Here is a 20,965-nt window from a genome sequence, read left to right as displayed (position 1 = left end):
GAAGTTGCTATTCTGAGAAAATCTGAGCCCAGTAGGCATGGATATGAAGGATATGGAGCAACCTTATGATACAGCAATTTGACTCCTAAATATTTACCCAAGAGAAAGGAAAACATATATATCCACATAAAGACTTGTCCAGGAGTGTTGACAGCAGCTTCATTCATAATAGCCCCAGACTGGAAATGATTTCAATGTCCATCAACAGTATAACACACTGAAATACTATAAAGGAAGTACTACTGAGCAATAAAAAAGAATATGCAGCATCATGAATGAAACTCAAAAACATGCTGAGTAAAAGCAGCCTTACACAAAAGAGGACTTATGGACTGTATGACTCATTTATTTGAAGTTTTGAACAAACTAATCTCTGGTGATAAAAAACATCAGAATAGTGTCTGACTCAATGTAGGTGGGGACAAGCACTGACTGAGGGGATGGGGGGATTTTCCTGGGGCGATATTACTATTCTCCATATATCCTGATGGCGAGTTGGGGTACATGGTTGCATGCAGCTCCCCAAACTCACCAAACTTCACGCTTAGATATGTGTATTTCACTGTATGCAAATGCTACTAGAGGAACAGGTTGGGAAGAGGGAAAAGAAAAAAGAGAACCATAAATAAAAACTGAACTCATGGTTAATGAAATATATGCTGTAATGTTTGAAATGAACTGATGTCTGCAATACTCTGAAATAGTTTAAACAATGCAGTTAAAAAATGGGTTGACGGATAGCGAGCTGGTTGAATATGTGATAAAAATGTAGAATGTTAATTGCAGATTCTAGACGGTTGAGTGTGGTTCGTGCGCCATCTTCCAACTTTTCTGTAGCTTGAAAAATTTTCATTCTGCAAAATGTGAACATTTGTGGGTGAATCTCTTTATGCCTTTTGAAGTATTTCATTCATCTTTGGGCAAAGAAGGCTACTTCAACACAAGCAAAGCATTTCATTTGGTTCTTGCCCTATGTTAACGAATGGGTCCTAAAATGCCACATGCATCAGCTCCATCCAGTGACAACCGGCGCCCACCACCGCCACCATTTCTGGATCACAGGAGCTCGTCCCAGGCACCGCGCTAATTACTTTACATGTTCTCGTCATGTAGGAAATTAGCGGCCTTCTTGGTTGTTTAACAAAGAGCTCTGGGCTGAGTCACATCTTCAGAAGATCCAGACGGCCATGGACTAGAACAAGCAGATGTCCAAGAGGAAGATAACATCTGTGATGGTAGGTACTTTTAGGAGAATGTATTAATCAAATGTGTTGTGAAGCTACGTCACGGCGTGTGTGTGTGTGCGTGTGTGTGTGTTTGGGTGTAGCAAGCTGAAGTGGGAGAAGGAAAATATATTTTAGAAAGAAGATACACACCGTAAGTCATACAAAGGAACAGTAACTTGCATCCAAATTCTACAGAGAAATAAACCTGGTTCCTTTTCTCTTTTTTCCTGAAGCTCCTTTCTGGCAGAGCAGCGTGACAAAGGCTGCCTGGATTTGGCACCTCCAGCCCTTTTGTGGCTTTCCCCTCTCAATAAACCTTTGACAAAGGTCGGGCGTTTGAAAGGCTGGGTTTTTCCTTGTTGGGTCTAAGAGTTTGTTGCTCAGCAGAGTGATTCAGTGTCTCTGAGGGTCAATAAATAAGTGGTTTCACTGAAGCTTTTTGGAATCTATTTCCCTACGGGCTGCTTGGTGGCGTGCCTGGGATTGCTTTGGTTTTGTGTGAAACTAGTAAATAAACAACGTAACTACCAGGTTGCCCAGACCCAGGACTCCTGCCACCTGCACAGTCACGCATGCGAGGAGAGAGCAGGGATGGAATGTCTTCACCTCAACCCAGGAGTTAGAGCCTTTGAACTTCAAGGGAGACTGACAAAATGCCAAGGCCCTAACGTGGCCGAAGCTGGATTTGAACTAGGGAGATCTTAGGAGGACTGGCACAGCTGGGATAGGACTAGCAAGAATCTATGAATTAGGTAAATACCTACTAGGAACAAAACAGGAAGCCAGCCTTGAACAAAGACACATCAGTCTCTTTAAGAACTTTATTCTGAGCTGTGGCTAGCGGCCACATTCAAACCTGATCCATGAACAGATGCCCATTAGAACTGGCTATGTATAGGGGGAACGTACCAGAATCGGACTAGCTAGAGCAGCCCCATGGCGAACAACTTCAGGGAGATCTGTTTTGTTCATTTTTTTTTTTAAGATTTTATTTATTTATTTGACAGAAAGAGAGAGAGAACACAAGCAGGGGGAGTGCGAGAGGGAGAAGCAGGCTCCCTACTGAGCTGGGAGCCCGATGTGGGGCTCGATTCCAGTACCCTGGGATCACGACCTGAGCCAAAGGCAGATGCTTAACTGGTTGAGCCACCCAGGCGCCCCTCTTTTTTTTTTTTTCATGGACCCTCTAGTGCTGTCATCAAGGAGGGGATGGTGGTTTTTGTAAAGACAGGCCAAACCACCTATTCTTGTCAAGTATTCTATTCTTGACTGACATGTAAACCAAGCATTTTCTGCCTGTCTTGTTGGAATAACAACGAGGGATGCATTTTAGAAAAAACTCAGTTAGTGATATCCAGGTTCCAGAAAGCAGTAGACAGACTTTGAGACTTAAGAGGGCTGAGGGGGAAAGGAATTTTGGCTCCTTCCCTAACACAAATTGTCTATAATCAGCAAATAAGCAGGAAGTTTTCATTGGTTTGTGATTCATTTGGGACTTAATTCCAATAAAGATGATGTGATGACATTTAAAAGCGTGGATTAAACTAGGTACACAGGAAAACCGAAGGTGACTTTGGTGGAGAATACAGAATATAAAATAGAATACAAGGTAATAAAATATTCACTTCTTGGCTGGATTTTATGAGTTGCTGATCCAATACATCTGTGCTACACCAGTGTGATGGTAGGAAATAAGGGACTGTCTTACTTTTACAGGCACAAAATGTCCTGGTTTTGTTTTGTGTTTTTTATTTTTTTTTAAAGATTTTATTTATTTATTTGACAGAGAGAGACACAGCAAGAGAGGGAACACAAGCAGGGGGAGTGGGAGAGGGAGAAGCAGGCTTCCCGCTGGGCGGGGAGCCCGATGCGGGGCTCGATCCCAGGACCCTGGGATCATGACCTGAGCCACCCAGGCGCCCCTGTTTTGTGTTTTTTAAAAGACAGAATCATCTACTGGCATCATCATCTCAACCATTCTCCCAGAAGAAACAGACAAGTTGAATGACCTGCTTTCTGAGCAGAGAAGGAGCATCTCACAGACTGCCTGCCCCCACCCTGCACCTCGCACACAGGAGGCCGGCCCTCATGGATGCCCCACTACGGACTGCGGGCACAGTGTGGCGGAGCGGATCGCTGTTCACCTGTACTTGGGTGCTCTGCACCCTCAAGGTGAAATGCTGGTCTCACCCCGTTAGAAGACAAATCCAGAAACCTCCACTAACATCTCCGTCTTCGGGATCCAGTATGGGGCTGATCAGAGGAATACTGAATGTTGCATTTTTCTTACCTTTGGTTGTTGTTGCTTTTTATAGGATTACTAATAAGCCTGAGTAAGAAAAATCCTGCCACTGTGTGTACTGGGGAGAGTGCTGATGATGGAAACATTTCAGGACGACTCTTCGTGGCACAGGGACACCAGACTTCGGATGTGGTGTAGGCTCTGTAGGCTAAACGGTGGTGCTAGCTTTAGAAGAGAACTTCGTGCCTCTGGGGCTGTTATGGGCTCAACTCTCTCCCCACCCCCACCCCCCACCAATTCATACATTAAAGCTGTAACCCTCAGTACCTCTGAAGGTCACTGCAGACTGCATTCAGAAAGAAGACCTTTAAAGAGGTAATTAGGGTAAAATGAGACGCATCGGGTGGGCCCTAGGCCAATCTGACTGGTGTCCTTATTAGAAGAGAAGAGGGCACACAGACAGCATGCAGACACCGAGGGATGAGCACATGCAGAGGCCGCGGGAGCGTGCCCGCCTGCAAGACAAGGAGAGAGGCTTCGGAGAAGAAAAGCTGCCATCACCTTCATCTCAGACTTCCGGCCTCCAGAACTGTCAGAAAATAAATCTCTGTTGCTTAAGCCACCCTGTCTGTGGTGTTTTGTTAGGGCAGCCCGAGCAGTCTAATACAGGGGTTTCAAAGAAAAAAAAAACAAACCCCCAAACCAAAAAACAACGCAAAAAATATTTGGAATTGTTCAAAGTAAAAGCCCACGTAGGCTAACTCAGTTGTGTGAATTGTGTTCCCGGGAAGTTCAGTAACTGTCAGCAGAAAAAGAGCAGGGGGATTCCGGGCTCAGATGAACGTGGGACCTGCTGGCTTAGTTAGCCAGGTTTCTTGGCTGCAGGACTTCTCAGAGTCTTTAATGGGCTGATTCACACATGAGCATGATTCCTACAATTTGTGTGTCATCCTTGACACCTGTCTTTCCCTCACATTTTATTTCCAATCCATCACCAATACTTCTTGAACGTGTTCACATCTCTCTACTGAACTGCCGCTGAGACCCAGACCAAACTTCCCATGTCTCTCGCTTAGTCCGCCACAAAACCTTTCTGGAGGGTCTGCCCACACCGGAGGGTACTCTCCAACCCGTGCAGCAAGAATACCACCGGAACAGTCTTTGCCAAGCAGTGGGTGGGTCATGCCAGCTCCCTGATTGTTTTAAAGACATTTTAGTAGCTTCCCATTGCTCCTAAGGCAAGAAGACAAAATTCCTACTCCTATCTTCAAGCTGATCTTGAACCATCTCCCATCCCGGGGCCCATCTTTACAGGCCTTCTTTTAGACCCACATTATTATTCGCTCCTGCCCACTAAAGGGTTTTTGCTCCTGCTTTAGTTTCTTTCTGGTTAACTCCCTTCATCTTCCCTGAGAAGCTTCTTTCACTTCCCTTCCTTATTGGGTCAAATCCTCCACTATTGATTCACATTGCACTCATTACTACTGAAAGTTTACATTTATTGATTATCTGGTTAATACATGAATCTCCCTCTTCTAGACTACAAACTCTGAGTTTGTAGAACATCTTTTGTGAAATAGCCAGTTAATTTACTGAAGGTTTCAGAAGGACACATCAGAAACTCAATGGGAAGAACTTTTATGAAGAAAGAAAAGTGAGCAGGGTTATAGAGAAAGGTTTGGGGTCCTCAGAAACATGCAGTTGGGGTACCTGGGTGGCTCAGTCGGTTAAGTGTCCGACTCTTGATTTTGGCTCAGGTCATAATCTCAGGGTTGTGGGATCAAGCCCCACGCTGAGTGTGGAGTCAGCTTGAGATGCTCTTTCTCCCTCTCCCTCTGCGCCCCACCCCCCACTCCTGCATGCACTCTCTCTAAATAAATAAAATCTTAAAAAAAAAGAAACATGCATTTATTTGCTGAAATTTAGCATCCTTTGAAATAAACCACCCAGGATATGATATTGGGCTAAGTTCTGGAAATACACATGGGTAACTTTTTTTTTTTAATAACAGAAGATCTGTATTTAGAACATACATATATCATCTAATTAACCAAACTCTTGCATTCAATAAGATGAAGAACTCAATAAAAAAAATGGGCAAGGTCTTGAACGGACCCTTCCCAACTGATGTAGATTGGCCATGAAGAGAACAATCCATCCCAGAGACACTGGTGCCAAAGAGGGACAGAACGCACACCTCAGCCTAAAAGGCCTTTGAAGTGGGGCCAAGAGTCCAAGAGGAGGAGCGTGTCATAACTTTCCTGGTGGAAAAGAAAAGAGGCCAAAAGGTCCTTTGGTTTACTAGACCTCAACGATGGAGTTTCTCACATCTGACAGGTGTAGCCAACAGGGAAGCCTCACGATACCGAAAATGGGTGGACACTCACTGGGAGTGTAGCTTTTTGTTTTTAAATGTCTGATTCTGAAGTGTTTCCAATCTGTAGAAACCATGGAAGACCGGGACAATGAACAGCCACCTCCCCTTTAAGCAACATGCCTAATGTTTTGATTTTGCTCCGAAGAAGCTGCTCTTTCCTGCTTTACCGTGGACAGGTCAGGGCGGCGATTCTGATCGCCCCTTCAGAAAGACAGGAAGGACCGCGAAATTCGCTCAGCAGTGCCCACACTGCGGGAAGGCCACCCATGCCTCCTGGCAAATAATTCAGCAAGAAATGTTTAGGGCCTGACCTTACATAAAGTGCTGTGGGAGATAAAAAGACATTTATGGGACATACTTTAAGAAAAAATTTACAACCATATGAGAAAATAAAACACTTTCATGTGAAAGAATAACCAGCAATAAAAATAATGGATAAGCCTTGATGGAGAGAGATGCAGAAAGTGCTGAAGGAGTTAAGAGAAGATTGTTTCTAGTTAAGTTTCTTCATGGAAATGGATTCCCTACGGAAAGTAGCACACCTTACCATCAAGGAAAGTTCATTTCCATTGTACCAACCAAGGAAAGTTCATTTCCTTGTACTAAAAGGCCAACTCAGGATAGTAATTTTATAAAGCAAATTACAAATAAGTATTTCTTCTGTGAACAAACAGAAGTGTAAGAGGGCCGACTCCTTATCTGAACAGTATTTATAATTATTTTAGCTCTTGACTGGAAGGACAATTCAAAGCTTGGGGAAGTTATTTGTTCCCTTACCAGCTAACCTTAGTTCGGTGGACTTAAGCCAAATAATCCTTTTTTTTTTGCCTTGACAAAGAATGGGCTACTATATTCACCTGAGGTATTAGGTCAGCCCCACACTAAGAGCCTGCTCTGCGAAGGGCGTGATTCTCAGTGTCTCCCAGGCCTGGAGATCTGGGCAGCATTTCCCCTAGAGCCCATTATTTCCAGAGGTCTGCATTTAGGGCTTCGAGAGAAGCCCCATGTCGGGCTCCATGCTTAGCGTGGAGTCTGCTTGAGACTGCTCCATGCCCAGCACAGAGCCCCATGTGGGGCTTGATCTCACAACTCCTGAAAGCATGACCTGAGCTGAAACCAAGAGTCAGATGCTCAACTGACTGAGCCACCAAGGCACTCCTATGTTTAACCTTTTAAGGAAATGCCAGACTGTTTTCCAAAGTGGATGTATCATTTCACATTCCCACCAACAATGTATGAAGGTTCCAATTTCTCTATATCCTTGGAAACACTTATTGCCCATCTTTTTGATGGAGACATTCTCATGAGTGGCTACTATAAAGTGGTACACTTCATTATTTTTTTAACATACATCTTTAAGAATTGTTTTCTGATTACAGAAGGCATACAAATTAACAAGCACAATTTCTTCATGTGCATGCACCGATTTGATTCCCAGCTTCTAGGCCAACAATAATACCATCTATGTGTTGGCACAATTATTTCCCCCAATTTTACAAAGAGATGGAGGCTCAGGGATGCTGAGAAGCTCTAAAGCTGGGACTTGAACCCAGGTGTGTCTAAAAGCTTCTGCTTTTCACAACCGTGTTATTCTGTTGTATTGGCTACTTTGTGCATATATAAACACATGAAGATCAAATGGGATAATGAAGTGAACTTTATGAATTTATAGCATCTAGTAAGGAAGAGTAAGATGTTGAAGGGACATGGCTTTTGGATTATAGAAACAGGAAACATGTTATCTGTTAAGAGATTAAAGAATAGAGCACTGATTTCTGTGGCCACAGAGAAATTTAAAGAAGACCTGGGATTAAGGACTCTCACATCAGTTTGGATAAACTAGTGTCTTCATCACCCCATCTGGAGAATGAGAACATTAATCGTCCTAGGGTTATGGTCATAAGTAGCATCAAAATATGCGCTCAACGTGTTCACCTTTTGGTTTGTGCACTTGAGAGAATGAGGCCAGTTTCTCCTGAATTACTCTATTATCTGAATGCAGCAGGATACCTTATTTTGGTTTTGTGGTTATTTTCCACCTCACATAAAACAGTTCCTTTCTTTTATTCTTTATAGTTGAGGAAAAATTATTCTGCTATAATTAAAATTATTTTGAGTTTTGGCCACAATCAGGAGCAGTTCTAGAAATAAAAATTCCTTGTGCTCTAGTTAAACATTATTAGAAAAAACTTCCCGCTCACTAAAATCCTTTCTCTAGAAATCTATTCTGTGGCACTATGCATGTGATCATGATACCTTTATCTAGACTCTTTTCAGTTTTCAAGTTTGCATATGTGACTCAAATAGAAGATTTCAAGGGAACTGATCTTCTAAGTAACTACTTTGTAAACATTGTTAGAGGTGGCATATTTTCATACATAGTTTCCTGAAGAGAACTAGGTGAAAGTTCCCCAACTTCGAGAATCTTAAACAAAAGGAGCATGCTAGTGTGGGGTGGGACAGAGTTAATTCAGGAACGAGAGCTACAGACTAGAACTCACATTATTTAAAAAATACGTGTATTTTGAACAAAGGATCCTCATTGTCTAAATCTTGAGCTTAAACCTGGCAGCCTGAATTTGGAGGGTTTATTCTCCCAAGGGGTGAGGGGGTGGGGTGGATGCAGATAAGAGAGCAGTTCCAGTTTTATCACTCTTATGTGAATTTTGTGCTAGGGTTCAAGTGCTCAGCGGGGGGGGGGGGGGGGGGGAGGGGGAGGGGGGGGAGGGAGCCTTGTTTCTATGGACTATATAAAGGAGAGGGAAGGAGGAAATGTTAGGAGGATAATTCCCCAATTTTTATTTCTTAAAAGGTGCTCTTGTGGCTGCATTTCCTCTAAACCCAATGTTTGGTGTCCATGTCGAGTGAAATGCATCTTTCTTGGTCAGGCAGTGGATGGAAAGGTCAGGAAGGATTTTTCCTAAACCAGCAGAAGGTCGAGCAGGAAAGCAGGGAGAACTGATTCTGCTGATGTATCTTCAGTAAGTGACCGGACTGGTCTTTGAAATCATTAAGCTTTGGCCTTTTATTCTGTCTAAAAAGGTGAAGTGAGTTCTTTTATAAGGAAATGAAAAAACATCTGCTAGATGATTATAAAGTAACTTCTGAATTTCTAAGTGTCATTTGGCCTTCATAGGCACATCAGTAAAGCCCCTGCTTAACAGTCAGTCAGGGCCATCTAACCTGGTGTGGGGGCATCTGCTCTGAGGTGAGGCAGCTAACACGGAGGCAGCAGTCTGCTGGCTAAGAGCGTGGGCTCTGCGGTCACACAGAACTTGACTGAGTCCCAGCTCCACCACCTTGAACAACTTGCTTAACCTCTCTGAGCCACCCCTTTAAGTTAGATGATGTATACAAATCACTTCGAGTGCCAGGCTCATACGAGGTGCTCAGTAAATGTGAGCTATTCCTGCTGGCCCGACAAAGAGATTTTAACTACTACCAACACAATCTGGGCCCTTGCCCCTCCCACTCATCCTAAGGCGTGTCTCATGTCATCTGTATTTTATTTGGCCTCTGTGTTTGAGTGCCTACTATTGTCAAGTAGTGTGCCCTGACCCAGAGTCCTTGCACCTGATGGGAAGGAAAACTAGGTGACGTCATCCACTGAGGGTAACGGGAAGGAGGGCCAATCAATGGGGTGGCGATAGGGCAGCTGGGAAAGCAGTTCCAGATGGGTTGAGTTTAAAGGGGTCTGGGGATCTGCAAGGGGATCTGCCCTGCAGGCACTTGTTATCAAGGGATCTGTAGCTGTGTGGGGAGAGTGGGGCCGGAGGTAGGGTGTTTGGTGTCATGCGCATCTGAGCCCCGAGTGGCTCACACATTCTGATGTTGCCAGAGGTTGGTCAGGGAACTAGAAGACATAAAGGGCTGTGGGGTGATGGAGGAGCCAAGGGGCACACCCATACTTGGGAATGGGGAAGTGGCAACTGGAGTGTTGGGTATCTCCTAGGGCCCCAGATAACATGACATGGGGCTATCTGGGTCTTTTGATTAATATTTATTAAAATAACATCCCAAAATGTAGCTTTCTCTTGAGTCGAGATAACTGCAAATCTTATATTCTATTTACAATTCTCTAAACTCTGCCAATCCTTTCAAGAGTGGTTTTCCAACATGGTTAATTAAAGGAAAGGACAGTTAAATGTTTTATTTGAAAATGTAATATATTTGATTTTTTAAAAGTATCTCAGTGACCAATAAACAAACCCTTCTGCAGTACTTAAGTCATTTTATAAAACTAATAAACTCATAAATAAGGTAAATTTTCAGGTGTCATAAACATTTCAATCCAATATAAAACAAAGCAAAACTGGGGCGCCTGGGTGGTTCAGTCGGTTAAGTGTCCAACTCTTGATTTCGGCTGGGTTGTGATCTTGGGGTCATGAGACTGAACCCCACATTGGGCTCTGCACTCAGCGGGGAGTCTGCTTGAGATTCTCTCCCTCTCCCTCTGCCCTTCCCCCTGCGCTCACATTCTCTCTCTCTAAATAAAATCTTAAAAAAAAAAGCAAACTATCTGAAAAATTTCAACTTAAAAGAGCCCAAGTCTAAATCAATCAGCTAATGACACATTTTAAAGTGGAATCAAAAGACTTAACATGTTAATTAACAAATTACCTTACACACTGTGAATACTGTACATGTTCAAAATAGTGAATACAGGCTCTTCCACAAACTGATCTAAAAATATAAATACTTTGGGTTTTATTTAGTTCATCATAATTTAATTCTAAACCTTCCCAGGGTTAAAACACCATCTCCGTAAGGACATAATTTGCTTTAACATGGAATCCATACCTCACAAAGGGCTCAGTCTTCTCACCTCTGTCCCCAAGATTCAAATTACGAGTTAGCTAATTCTCAAGTCCTCTGAGTCTCCCATCTCCAGCACAACCTGCCACTGACCGGAATCGATGCATCTCGTCACCATTTGAGAGTGCTCTGAATTCGCTGTCCGCGCTTCCTTGCGACACAGTCATAACTCCTAGGTACGTACAGGACCTGTGACTGGATTCCGCATCACCAAGCCCCAGGGTCAGACCTGATAGTAGATGGCAGGCAAACAGGGACCGGTCATGGAAGGAGAGGGAAAACCAGGAGTGAGAAGTAGAATCGTCCAACAGAAGTCAAAGGAAAGAGAGAATTTCAGAAAGGAAGGTGGCATCAACGTCAGCAGTTTAAAATGCCACGGGGCAGTCTATAAGGTAAGGGGATGAAATGCGACTGTTAGTCTTTTTTTTAAGATTTTATTTATTTATTTGAGAGAGAGAGAACGCGAGCAGGGGAGGGGCAGAAGGAGAAGCAGACTCCCTGCTGAGTGTGGAGCCCGATGTGGGACTCGATTCTGGGATTCCAAGATTATGACCTGAACCGAAGGCAGACGCTTAATGGACTGAGCCACCCAGGCACCCCACGACCGTTAGTCTTAATGGTCATAAATTTAAATTTAAGATTTAAATTTTGTCAGTGAAATATTCACGTCACAGTGTGGGTAGAAAACAAATAACCATAAATAAAGAGTGAACTAAGAAGTGAGAAACTGGGAACTGCATTTAAAGGCAGAAATGAGTCAAGAATTCTTTAAAATTCCACTTAATAGTTTAATAAGGGAAACTGGGGGGGGGGGGAGGTAGCCAAAAAGGAGAGGAATGAGGCTCAAAGGAAGAGATGTCTGTTCTGTGTTTTATTTTAATTTAAAAAAAAGGGGGGGGGTTTGAGTGTGTTCACTGAGGAGAGCGTTGTTGACTCCTTTTTCAGGGGGAAGATGGGGGTTCTAAGAGCTTGAAGATTTGGGACAGAGAGAGCATTAGTACTTGATGAAGCAATGTCCCAGGGGATCGAGGCTAAAAGCAAAGAAGTCCATGTGAAAAGGTTGACCTTGAACAGGAAAAGGAACACCTTATCCTCTGAGAATGGAGGGAATGAGGAAAGAATTGATAGCAAGGTAGATACTGTGTGGCGGGGGCGGGGCAGGAAGCTGGGCAGCTCGGTGGAGCTGTCGCTAGAGCTGTCTGAATCTGGCCCCGGGGCCAGCCTGGCAGCAATGCACGCAGCACACAGTTTCTGGGAACAAATTCTGGGCTGGGATGGTGACAGCTCCAGAAATGGCCCAACTGGAGCCATCAGAGCTTCCAGGTAAGGGAGCAGTTCATATTACTCACAGATCAGAGAAGAAATCCAGAGGTTTCTGTTCAACGTTGGTCTCTGGGTTCAGGAAAATGAGACCAGAGGTTAAGATGTGCTCAAGAGTAGTTGCTAGCATCTCTTAAACTAGAAACTGGGTTTCTTGGCTTCCAGAATCATGCTCCCCTCTTAAAAAAAAAAAAAAGGTAACCAATTTCTTCTCCACCTCCCTCCCTGGCTAACCTGTCCTCTTTCTTCCTGTTTCAGCGTGTCACTTTCTCTGAAAAGCCTTCCCTGACCTCTCTCCCCTCCTGTCTAAATCAGGTTCCATAAAGGCTCTTATATACCCCTTTTATCCTTCCTTTGTTGCACCATAGGCTGAAATTCTAGTTTTATTTGTGTGACTGTTTCATGTTCCTCTTTCCCAGTAGATATTATAAGCCACATGAGGATAGGGACTCTTATTTGTTCACTTCTGTATCCTGGTCAGCACATAGCTCAATGCCTGCCATGCAGTCAGTGCTCAATAAATATGACAAATGAAGGGTGCCTGGGTGGCTTAGCCAGTTAAGCATCCAATGCTGGATCTCAGCTCAGGTCTTGATCTCAGGGTCGACAGTTCAGACACTGCACTGGGCTCTGTGCTAGGCATGGGGCCTACTTTAAAAAAAAAAGATTATGAATGGATTTATATTCCAAGTGTATGGTGTGGGAGCATGGGATTCAAGAAATTTGTTTTCCTGTTAAAGGTAACATTTGTGAAAAATGCACAATGGTGGGATTCCCTGGCAGGCTGACTTACACTTTCTCTGTAGGTCTGGCATCTGGGAAATGCTCGATACATATTTGATGAGCCATTAAGAATTTTTGCACTATTGGAATTTAATTCCCTTAAGAAAACAAACATAGCTGCCTCCAAGTCACTCAAAATAATTTAAAGATATTACCTAAACATTAAAAAAACATTTTAAAATAAACAAATTAAAAATGTCCAAAAATGTTATTCAGACTAAATATTAGAGTTCATCATCAGTATTTTGTTAATAATTACAGTGAAAATACTGATCATATAACTAAGGTAGCTTTTGGGATAATATATAACTAGAAAACCCAATGTTTTATTTCTGAAGTTTCACACTTTTGAAGTGTCTCAGAAACATCTTCTTAGATCCAGCCTTGATACTTAATGAAATTACCAATTTTTAGTATAGAAATTCATGGACTTGCAAACATTTAAAAAGAGAAAGCATCACCAATGAACTCTCTGCCACCTTTCTCAGAGGAGGAAATTTGTGAACACATGCATGAAGGTTAGGATCATACAGTAGGCAAATATTTTTCCATGTCCCACCCAAAGCAAACAAATGAAAACTGAAACTTCAAAGACAATTATAAAATATCTCCAAATTTAAAGATACAGCATCCTTTTCTAGATTCACAAGAGGAGGAAAAACAACTGATTTGGAAGAACTTAAAACTAAGTTTTATATAAACGTGTGTGTGTGTGGGGGGGGTGAGTGCATACAGTGTAAAAAAAAATCAAACAGATGGTAATTAAAAAAATGGAAATGTTTAAGATATTGAAAATGTTGAGTTGAAATAAATTAATAAAACACTGGAAACAAGCTCACCAAATTTTTTTTAATGGGAGAATAGTTTCCGAAAGACAGCGGCCCATTTAGGTGATGAACACCAGATGCCAAGCATAGTTCATTATAGACAAAAGTACTCTGATTAGCTTCAGGGGAGAAGGAGAAAAGAATCAGGCACCAAAGGTGGGAAAGCCAAGCACAGCCCTCCACGGGCTGCTGGCATGTGGCTCCCCAATTGTCCCCAGCTAACTCCTGGTCTAAGGACAAAGTTGTTTTCTATCCACCCTTCGGTCAGTGAATCCTGATCCAGAATCATCTAGTTCACTGGGCCACTACCACGCACAGTGGACCATCTGAACCCACAGTCAGGGCAGGGCCAGCTGTGTTTCCGTAAGGTCAGAGTCCCTGAAACCCACTCTTCAGGGGAGGAAGAGCTCAGAAGACCTCTATGGGAAGTCCCTGACATGATCAACTAATTAAAGGAATCTTTGACTAGGGATGCCTTTGCCTTTGGAAGGTCCAGAATATGGGGGTATTGTTGCAGCGGAGAAGGGTACTCACTGACCCTCCCCAAATCCAAAGTCTTTGTTCCCAGCATAACCAAGGAGGCAATGTGGCTGAGTGCCCCTAACTTATCCTTACTCTGTATGGTATGAGAGAGAGTGGGGGAGTGGAGGTAGGGGGACTGAGGGTGTCTTTCTCCTCCTTGAATTTTAGTCTGAAGTCTAAAGTCTATCCGTTGCTTTAGTGAGTGTTTTACAGAGTGCTGAGAGCACACAGTGTGGGACACAGTCTGAGCACATCATTTAGTGGCGGACAAAGATTTATTTACTCGACAGTCCAATAAAAGCCAAGTTATTCATAGATACAGCGTGTGCTAGAGAAGACTTAGCTTGTTGTAGTAGAAAGAATTTTAGGCTAAGAGTTAGCATATTCCTGGATTCCGGTCTTGACTCTGTTATTAATTTAGGGTCATGTGATTTTGGCCAAGCCATTAACCTCTCTGGGCCTCAGCAGCCTCGGAGGTGAAATGGAGATAGTGAATCAAATGACGGCTAAGGCCCTTTTTGGATCTAACACTCTGGAATGAATGTGGCCTGTGTGTTCAGAAGAGGGAGTAATCATTCTGGGATAGAATGATCAGGAGTTTTCATAATAGAAGCAGGGTAGTTTGTTCATTTTCTACAAAGCCTGATTTCTCTGTTGCAAAAACCCCAGAGTACAGAAGTGTCAAATGTAGATTGCAAATGTCCCTAGCAATCTTTGCTTCACAGATAAATAAATACTGGTAACTGTTTGTAATTTTTTCTTCCAGATACTTTAAGTGCTACTTACAATCATTACTATTGCTAAGTGCTAATTATAATCATTACTATCTGTATTAAAATGGAACACCAAGTATATGTTTCTTCAACAAATTTTTATGAATTTAGAATTATATCCTGGGCGTCCTTCTACCATGTCGTCACGTACATCTCATTGTTTTCACTAGTGCAGGGTGCTGCGTGGTGTCTGTGAGTGGCACTTCATTTAAGCAATGCCTACTGATCATAAAAACCCCTTGCACACCCATGTCCTAAGATTCAGTCCTGACACCGCCCGCCTCTCTTCCCATCCCGTCCGTCACCAGGTCCGGGTGCTGTCACCCAGTATCTCAGGAAGCCAGCTGTGTCCTTCTCTCCCTCCAAGTACCTCCGCTTCATTCCAGCGGAGGTCCAACCACAGGTCCTACAACCACAGCCCCTTCACGGGTCTTCTCTCTCTCCGGCTCTGCAGCCAGAGAAGCACATCTTAGGACTTACACGTTGAAAACCTTCGATAGCTTCTCACTGTTCTTAAGGCCACTGACTTACAATGCTTGTCCGGTCTATAATTTGCTTTACGATCCACTGGCATAGACTCCGGGATGCATGAGTGGGGTTTTAGTCTGCACCCTAGGCTGTACGTTAAGTTAGTTGCCCCGGTCAGGAACACACGTGTGCCAGGTCCTCCGTAAGAACGCTGTCACAAGGCTGCAGGCTTGAGGCGGTTTCTGCAGGTAGGTTAGCTTCTATGTCTCCAATCAACACAAAGGACTTTGTTAATTAGCAGATGGATGTTAGAAGCTGTTTTTCCTCGGGGAAATCACTTTCATAGGAGACGTACGAACTGGTTGGAAACAGAGTCGAGGCGCCCCCTTTCTTGCACCAACACTGTGGATAGTAGATCCAGCCACCTGTACCCTCCCAAGGGGGCCCAGGACTTGTTTCTGCCAAATGCCTGACTCGTGGCCAGCTCAAAGGAGTCTTGCTGCTTAAATTACACTCTTAGGTTAGCTCAACCCTGCCTGGCGAAGAGGTCACCTTTGCCTCTAATGAACTTCCCACGAAATATAGCTGGAGAAACTAAACGAATGGAACCAGGGACTTCATCAAGCCTACACGACAGGCCGCATGACTGTTCTGATTCCTGCTTGTCGATCAGTGTTGGAAGGTGGGGCTGCATTGAGCCTGAGATTTGCTTGCGGACCACGTGGGAGGCTGTGAGGAAGACGACCTTTACCCTCACTCAACTCTAGATAGTGGAGGTTTCGACATCCACCAAAAAAACCCTAAATAAATAGGAAGGATCACATTGGTAGAGGTCAGATTACGTAAAGCTCGTGGCCTACAAGGCCCTGCACCTCCTGCCTACCTCTCCTGGTACTCCTCGTGCTCACAACATTTCTAGGAACACTGCTCCCTCTGGACGTGTGACCACGCTGTTCCCTCTCGAACCCCTGTGGCTCCTCGGCCTCCTGAGATCTCACTGGGATGTGCTTCCTCAGGGAGGCCCTTCCTGCCTCTCAGTCCAGGTCCCCGCTCCCATCCACCCCCAGCGGCGCCCAGGACCTCTCTCCCCGCCGTCCGTCCACACAGGAACGCAGAGCGATAGGTCTGTATGGTTATCACACTGATAACTATGAGACTGTGTCCAGGTCTGTTCTGTTCATCTTTGTCGCCCCACCGGCTAGCACGGCCTCTGCAGACATTTGCTCAATAGAAGAACATTTGGATCTTAGTCCACACAGCATTAGTCGAGGGGGGAAAAAAAAAGCTTTTTATGGCACTAGGTTCACTAACTAGAGTCGGCCCTCTATAGTGAAAAAACTTTACAATAAAGTTCTTAAAATAATCCAATCAAACTCACAAAGTGAAGGATGCGGAATATATAAAATAAACGAGGTGAGGCAATGACCATGTCTTTCAACTACTATAAATGCCAACTCGGTTATTCTGAAAATCCTTTACGGAAATGAGGACCAGGAAAAAGTCATCATCTTCAAGTCTCATTTCTCCCAATTTTGCAGTTTCCTTTAGTCTCGGCACTTATAGAATGATCATTCCAGCATGTAACTAAGTTCTGCTTTCTCAAAGAACTCCACGTTTGTCTCCTCAGATGAAGTCCTTGGCACCCTCCCTACTTGCCACTAATACAAACATGGAAATATGACTCCATCCCTCTCCCCCCCTCCCCCGCCCGCCGCCAAGGTTCTTTCTATGCTTGAGGTACAGAGGGCATTTAAAACAGACCCTGGATAGACATTTAAGCAGATGACTTTATAATAAGGAAAGTTCTATATCTGGTTAGAAATTCAGGGCAAATCCCACATGCCTAAAGTTTGAAGTCCGCTGTCACTCCGTGTGGCTTTTATCAATGGTAAAGACGGAGTGAGCTGTGGGGAGATGTGGGTCACCTGATCGCCTCCCCTAGCCCCATCCTTTCCTTCCGTTCCACACCCTACGGTGCTGCTCTGGTCCAAACCTCACATTTTACATCTGAGGAAACTGGAGGCCACAGGCTGAGACTCAGAGTTACCACACATCTACGAAGTGCGGATCAAATATGCACAAGATGCCGTCATCTGTGTTTGAGGGGATGATTCCGATGACTTCTGACTTACAGGCAGGCGCGTACGCGTGCCTCACCCGGTCACACCTGCCACCGAGGGCCTGCCAGGTGCTAGGGGGGGCAAATTCTTGAGTTTTGTTTGTTTGTTTGCTTGTTCTGCTTTTTGTTTGTCTAATTAACTCTTACAGGGTAACTGCCTGTCAAGGGTGCAATTTCAGTAATTTTACTTTCTCTAAAGACACTTCAGCGTTTTTTTTTTTTTTTTTGGATTATATGAAAGTCACACTCCTTTTACTCCATTAAATCTTTTAATTTAGGCAGGGTATTAAAAGACAACCCTCGAGCTTTCTCCACACCAGTGGGCAGTGACTTCTCTACCCCTTCCTTTGTTTTCAGGCTCACCTCCCCAGAACCACACCTCAGCCCTGTTCTTCAGCACCAGGAAACACTCGCCTTTTAGCTCTGACAAGAGAGAGCCTCACATCGGTAATGGAGGCGGAACTAACTTGAGGCGGGAGGATCAGGCCTCTGTCAGCCATCTTCTGAGGCTGGACCTCTGCCTGGGTTGCAGCGTCGCGCTGAAACTGTTACTATGTCCACTTCTAGGACATTTGGCCTCCTTCACCAAAACCAAATCCCAGTGAGGATCATAAAACCTGTCCCGTCAAGTTCAAAAGAGAATGCAGATAAATTGTACTTTGTAAACTAAGTCTTGACTGTCTAGCCAATTAACTCTGTTTTATGATTCTTTGTAGAAATGACTGCAGCAATAAACGCATCCTGGGACACGCCAGACAGCCAGCAAAGGAGGATTCAAACCCAGGTCTTCTTGACTTTAAAACGTGAGCTCTCCCAACTTCCCCAGGGTGCCCCCTAGAGGCTGGGAAACACAACAGGGAAAGGAATTGCTTTGAAGTCTTTCAGTCAAAGAGTGCAGGGCTTGGCGGGTGGGGGAGGGGCTGGGGCCGAGGGTTCCCGCCCTTGTTTTGCCTCTGACTTGCCGGGTATCCTAGAAAGAGTTGCTTTCTCTCCCCAGGCCTCAGTTTTCTTATCCCTAAAACCAGGTGTTTGGATTAGTGAAGGCCCTTTCCAGGTCATGATTCTGTAGCCTACAGACATTTTCAGAGCCTTAGCTTAGTTGCTTAAGAAAAGAGGCTTCAAAATTTACTTGGAAAAAAGAAAGATCTTTTTATCACTCAAAGGATCAAAGGAAAAGGTCGCAAAATTACGTCATTTGAAATATAAAGTGGGATTTGTTGCCACTGGAACCAAAGGAGGGATTCAACTCGATAGGGAAAACAGATAAAGAAGGAAATGTTTTTATGAGGCATTTTTAAGTTTCCATGAAGTAATTACTTAAAAATCCCCAATTTAAACTTTCAAGCATCTGAGTTTGGCACAGTGTCTATGAAAGAAGGAAAGAAAAGAAAGAAAGGAAAGAAAGAAAGAAAGAAAGAAAGAAAGAAAGAAAGAAAGAAAGAAAGGAAGGAAGGAAGGAAGGAAGGAAAGAAAGGAAAGAAAAGAAAGAAAGAAAAAGAAAAGAAAGAAAAGAAAGAAAAAAAAACCCCAAAGCAAAAATCAATCAGTTTGATAATTTCCTCCAAAGACCAAATAGAAAACCTGCAGAGTGCTTTGCGGGTTAGTCAGAAGACTCGGCTTGGCGTCAGCAGACCTGAGTTCAAGTCTTGGCTGAGTGATCATCCTGACCTCTCACTGTCCTTAACTTACGAAAGGGGCATAATAATCCTGTCTCTACAGATGTCACAGGGAAGATCTAATAAACTGAAGAACTATATGAAGAACTGTTTCATTATAACTCATTGCCTGCCAAAAAAAAAAAATTCTTTCACCATATACAGGGAATGACAAGGGATACAGATTTGGAACTTTGTTTGAACTGCTTCTTAGCAAAAGTTGAAAAACTGCTACAACTCAAGGGAGTGGGAGAAGCTGCCTGAAAGCTGACATACAGAAAACCAAAACTACCATACCACCAAAAAGGATCTTCTTTTTCAGGGTACAGAAGGCAGAGGTAACATCCCAGCCTTAAAGTGTGGGAAATGCAGTTCAGAACTTGGCAGTCCAGAACCATCTCTTCACTTCCTTTATTTTTTCCCTTTCGTCAGAATCCAAGTTGGCATCCAGTCTTGGGGGATGTGCTTTGCTTCTCAGACTTCACTGTACTTATGAACTGTATGGGGATCTTGTTAAAATGCAGATTCTGATTCGACAGATCTGAGGTAGCATCAAGACTGCATTTCTAACCAGCTCCCAGGTGACTGCCAGGCTGCTGGTCCATGGACACCACTTTGAGTAGCAAAGCTCTTGGCTTTCTGGGGACAAAATGGTGGAGGAGACATGCGGACCTGGGTCTGAATGCCATCTCATCAGCTCTGTGTGACCTTGGGCGAATAACTTCACCTGTGTAGTCGGACTAATACCTATTTTATATAGGAGGATCCTTTGAGATATTAATAAAAAGATAGGATTCTTTTCAAATTAGTCTTTGCCTTGGCTCCCCTAAGCTCATTATCTTGTCCCCTATTACTCTTGATGATCCAGTTGCCTTATTTCTCTTTACTCTGAATCTTATTGTTTAATTACCTTGTGCGCACATGCGCACACACCATACCTTCTTTGAGGGCACAATCGTCTCTGATTTTCTTTCTTTTAGCACATAAATCAAGCAACAGTACTCTTAAATTTTGTTCGTACAAAACCCTGAGTTGTATGATAATAGCATGCTTCCCACCCTTCCCGGTCCCTGTAGCATCATGCAGGGGCAGAGAGGCAGAACTGCACCATGGTTACAAACACGGGCTTTGGATCGGGTCTCAGGACTAAAGCTGGTTCCATCCCTCACCAGCTGCATTTCCTGCCTAACTCAGACTGACATGTCTGGGTTGCAGTTTCTTCGCCTGTAAAGTAGGATTTCTGCCTGCACCTCAAGCGTTGTTGGGAAAATTCAGTTAGCTGAGTTATGCAAAGTGCTTAGCCAATGTGGTAGATTGCAAAAATGACCGCGATTCCCCACCCCTCCCTGAATCCCTCCTGTTCTCTAAGGTGAGTCTGCCAGTTCCTCCCATCAAACGGTGGAGTCTACTTCTCCACCCTCTGAATCTGGGCTGGCCTCTTCACTGGCTTTTAGAGGAGGCTGGAGGAGAAGCAGCTCGTGTCCCTTTCAGCCTAGGCCTCATGGAGTGCTGCTTCCACGCTCCCTCCTACAGCCATGGGCCAACACGTGAACAAGCCCAGGCGGCCTGGGACTTAGCTGACGGTCAGCCGACACTCGGGGGGGTAGGGCTGCCTTGTGACCACAGATGCATGAGGGAGTCTGATAAGACCGGCGCAGTCACCAGGCCCCAACTGCTCACCCAGAGGGTCATAAACTAAATCAATAGTGGTTATTTTCAGCCACTACGTTTTGGACTGGTTTGTTACACAGCAATAGATAATCGATACTCGATGTAAGTAATGTCTCCACAAATAGTGGCTGTTATAACATTTTGGGGAAAAGGTACTTAACAAAAGA

General features: G+C 44.0%; 1 protein-coding gene and 1 long non-coding RNA gene across 2 annotated transcripts in view; one reads left to right on the top strand and one right to left on the bottom strand.

Annotated features, from left to right (window-relative positions):
- LOC144381331 (uncharacterized) overlaps positions 1 to 8,576 on the top strand; it is a 178,665-nt gene extending 170,089 nt beyond the window's left edge. The window contains exon 2 of the long non-coding RNA XR_013446307.1: positions 8,536 to 8,576. This is a non-coding gene — a long non-coding RNA (uncharacterized LOC144381331). The remainder of the gene's footprint in view (positions 1 to 8,535) is intronic.
- Positions 1 to 20,965, bottom strand: part of PGCKA1 (PDCD10 and GCKIII kinases associated 1) — a 78,394-nt gene that overhangs the window by 53,162 nt on the left and 4,267 nt on the right. The window lies entirely within an intron of this gene.

This window comes from Halichoerus grypus, chromosome 3 (assembly GCF_964656455.1).
Source record: "Halichoerus grypus chromosome 3, mHalGry1.hap1.1, whole genome shotgun sequence".
NCBI classification, from domain to species: Eukaryota; Metazoa; Chordata; class Mammalia; order Carnivora; family Phocidae; genus Halichoerus; species Halichoerus grypus.
This window is presented reverse-complemented; position numbering and strand designations above follow the sequence as displayed.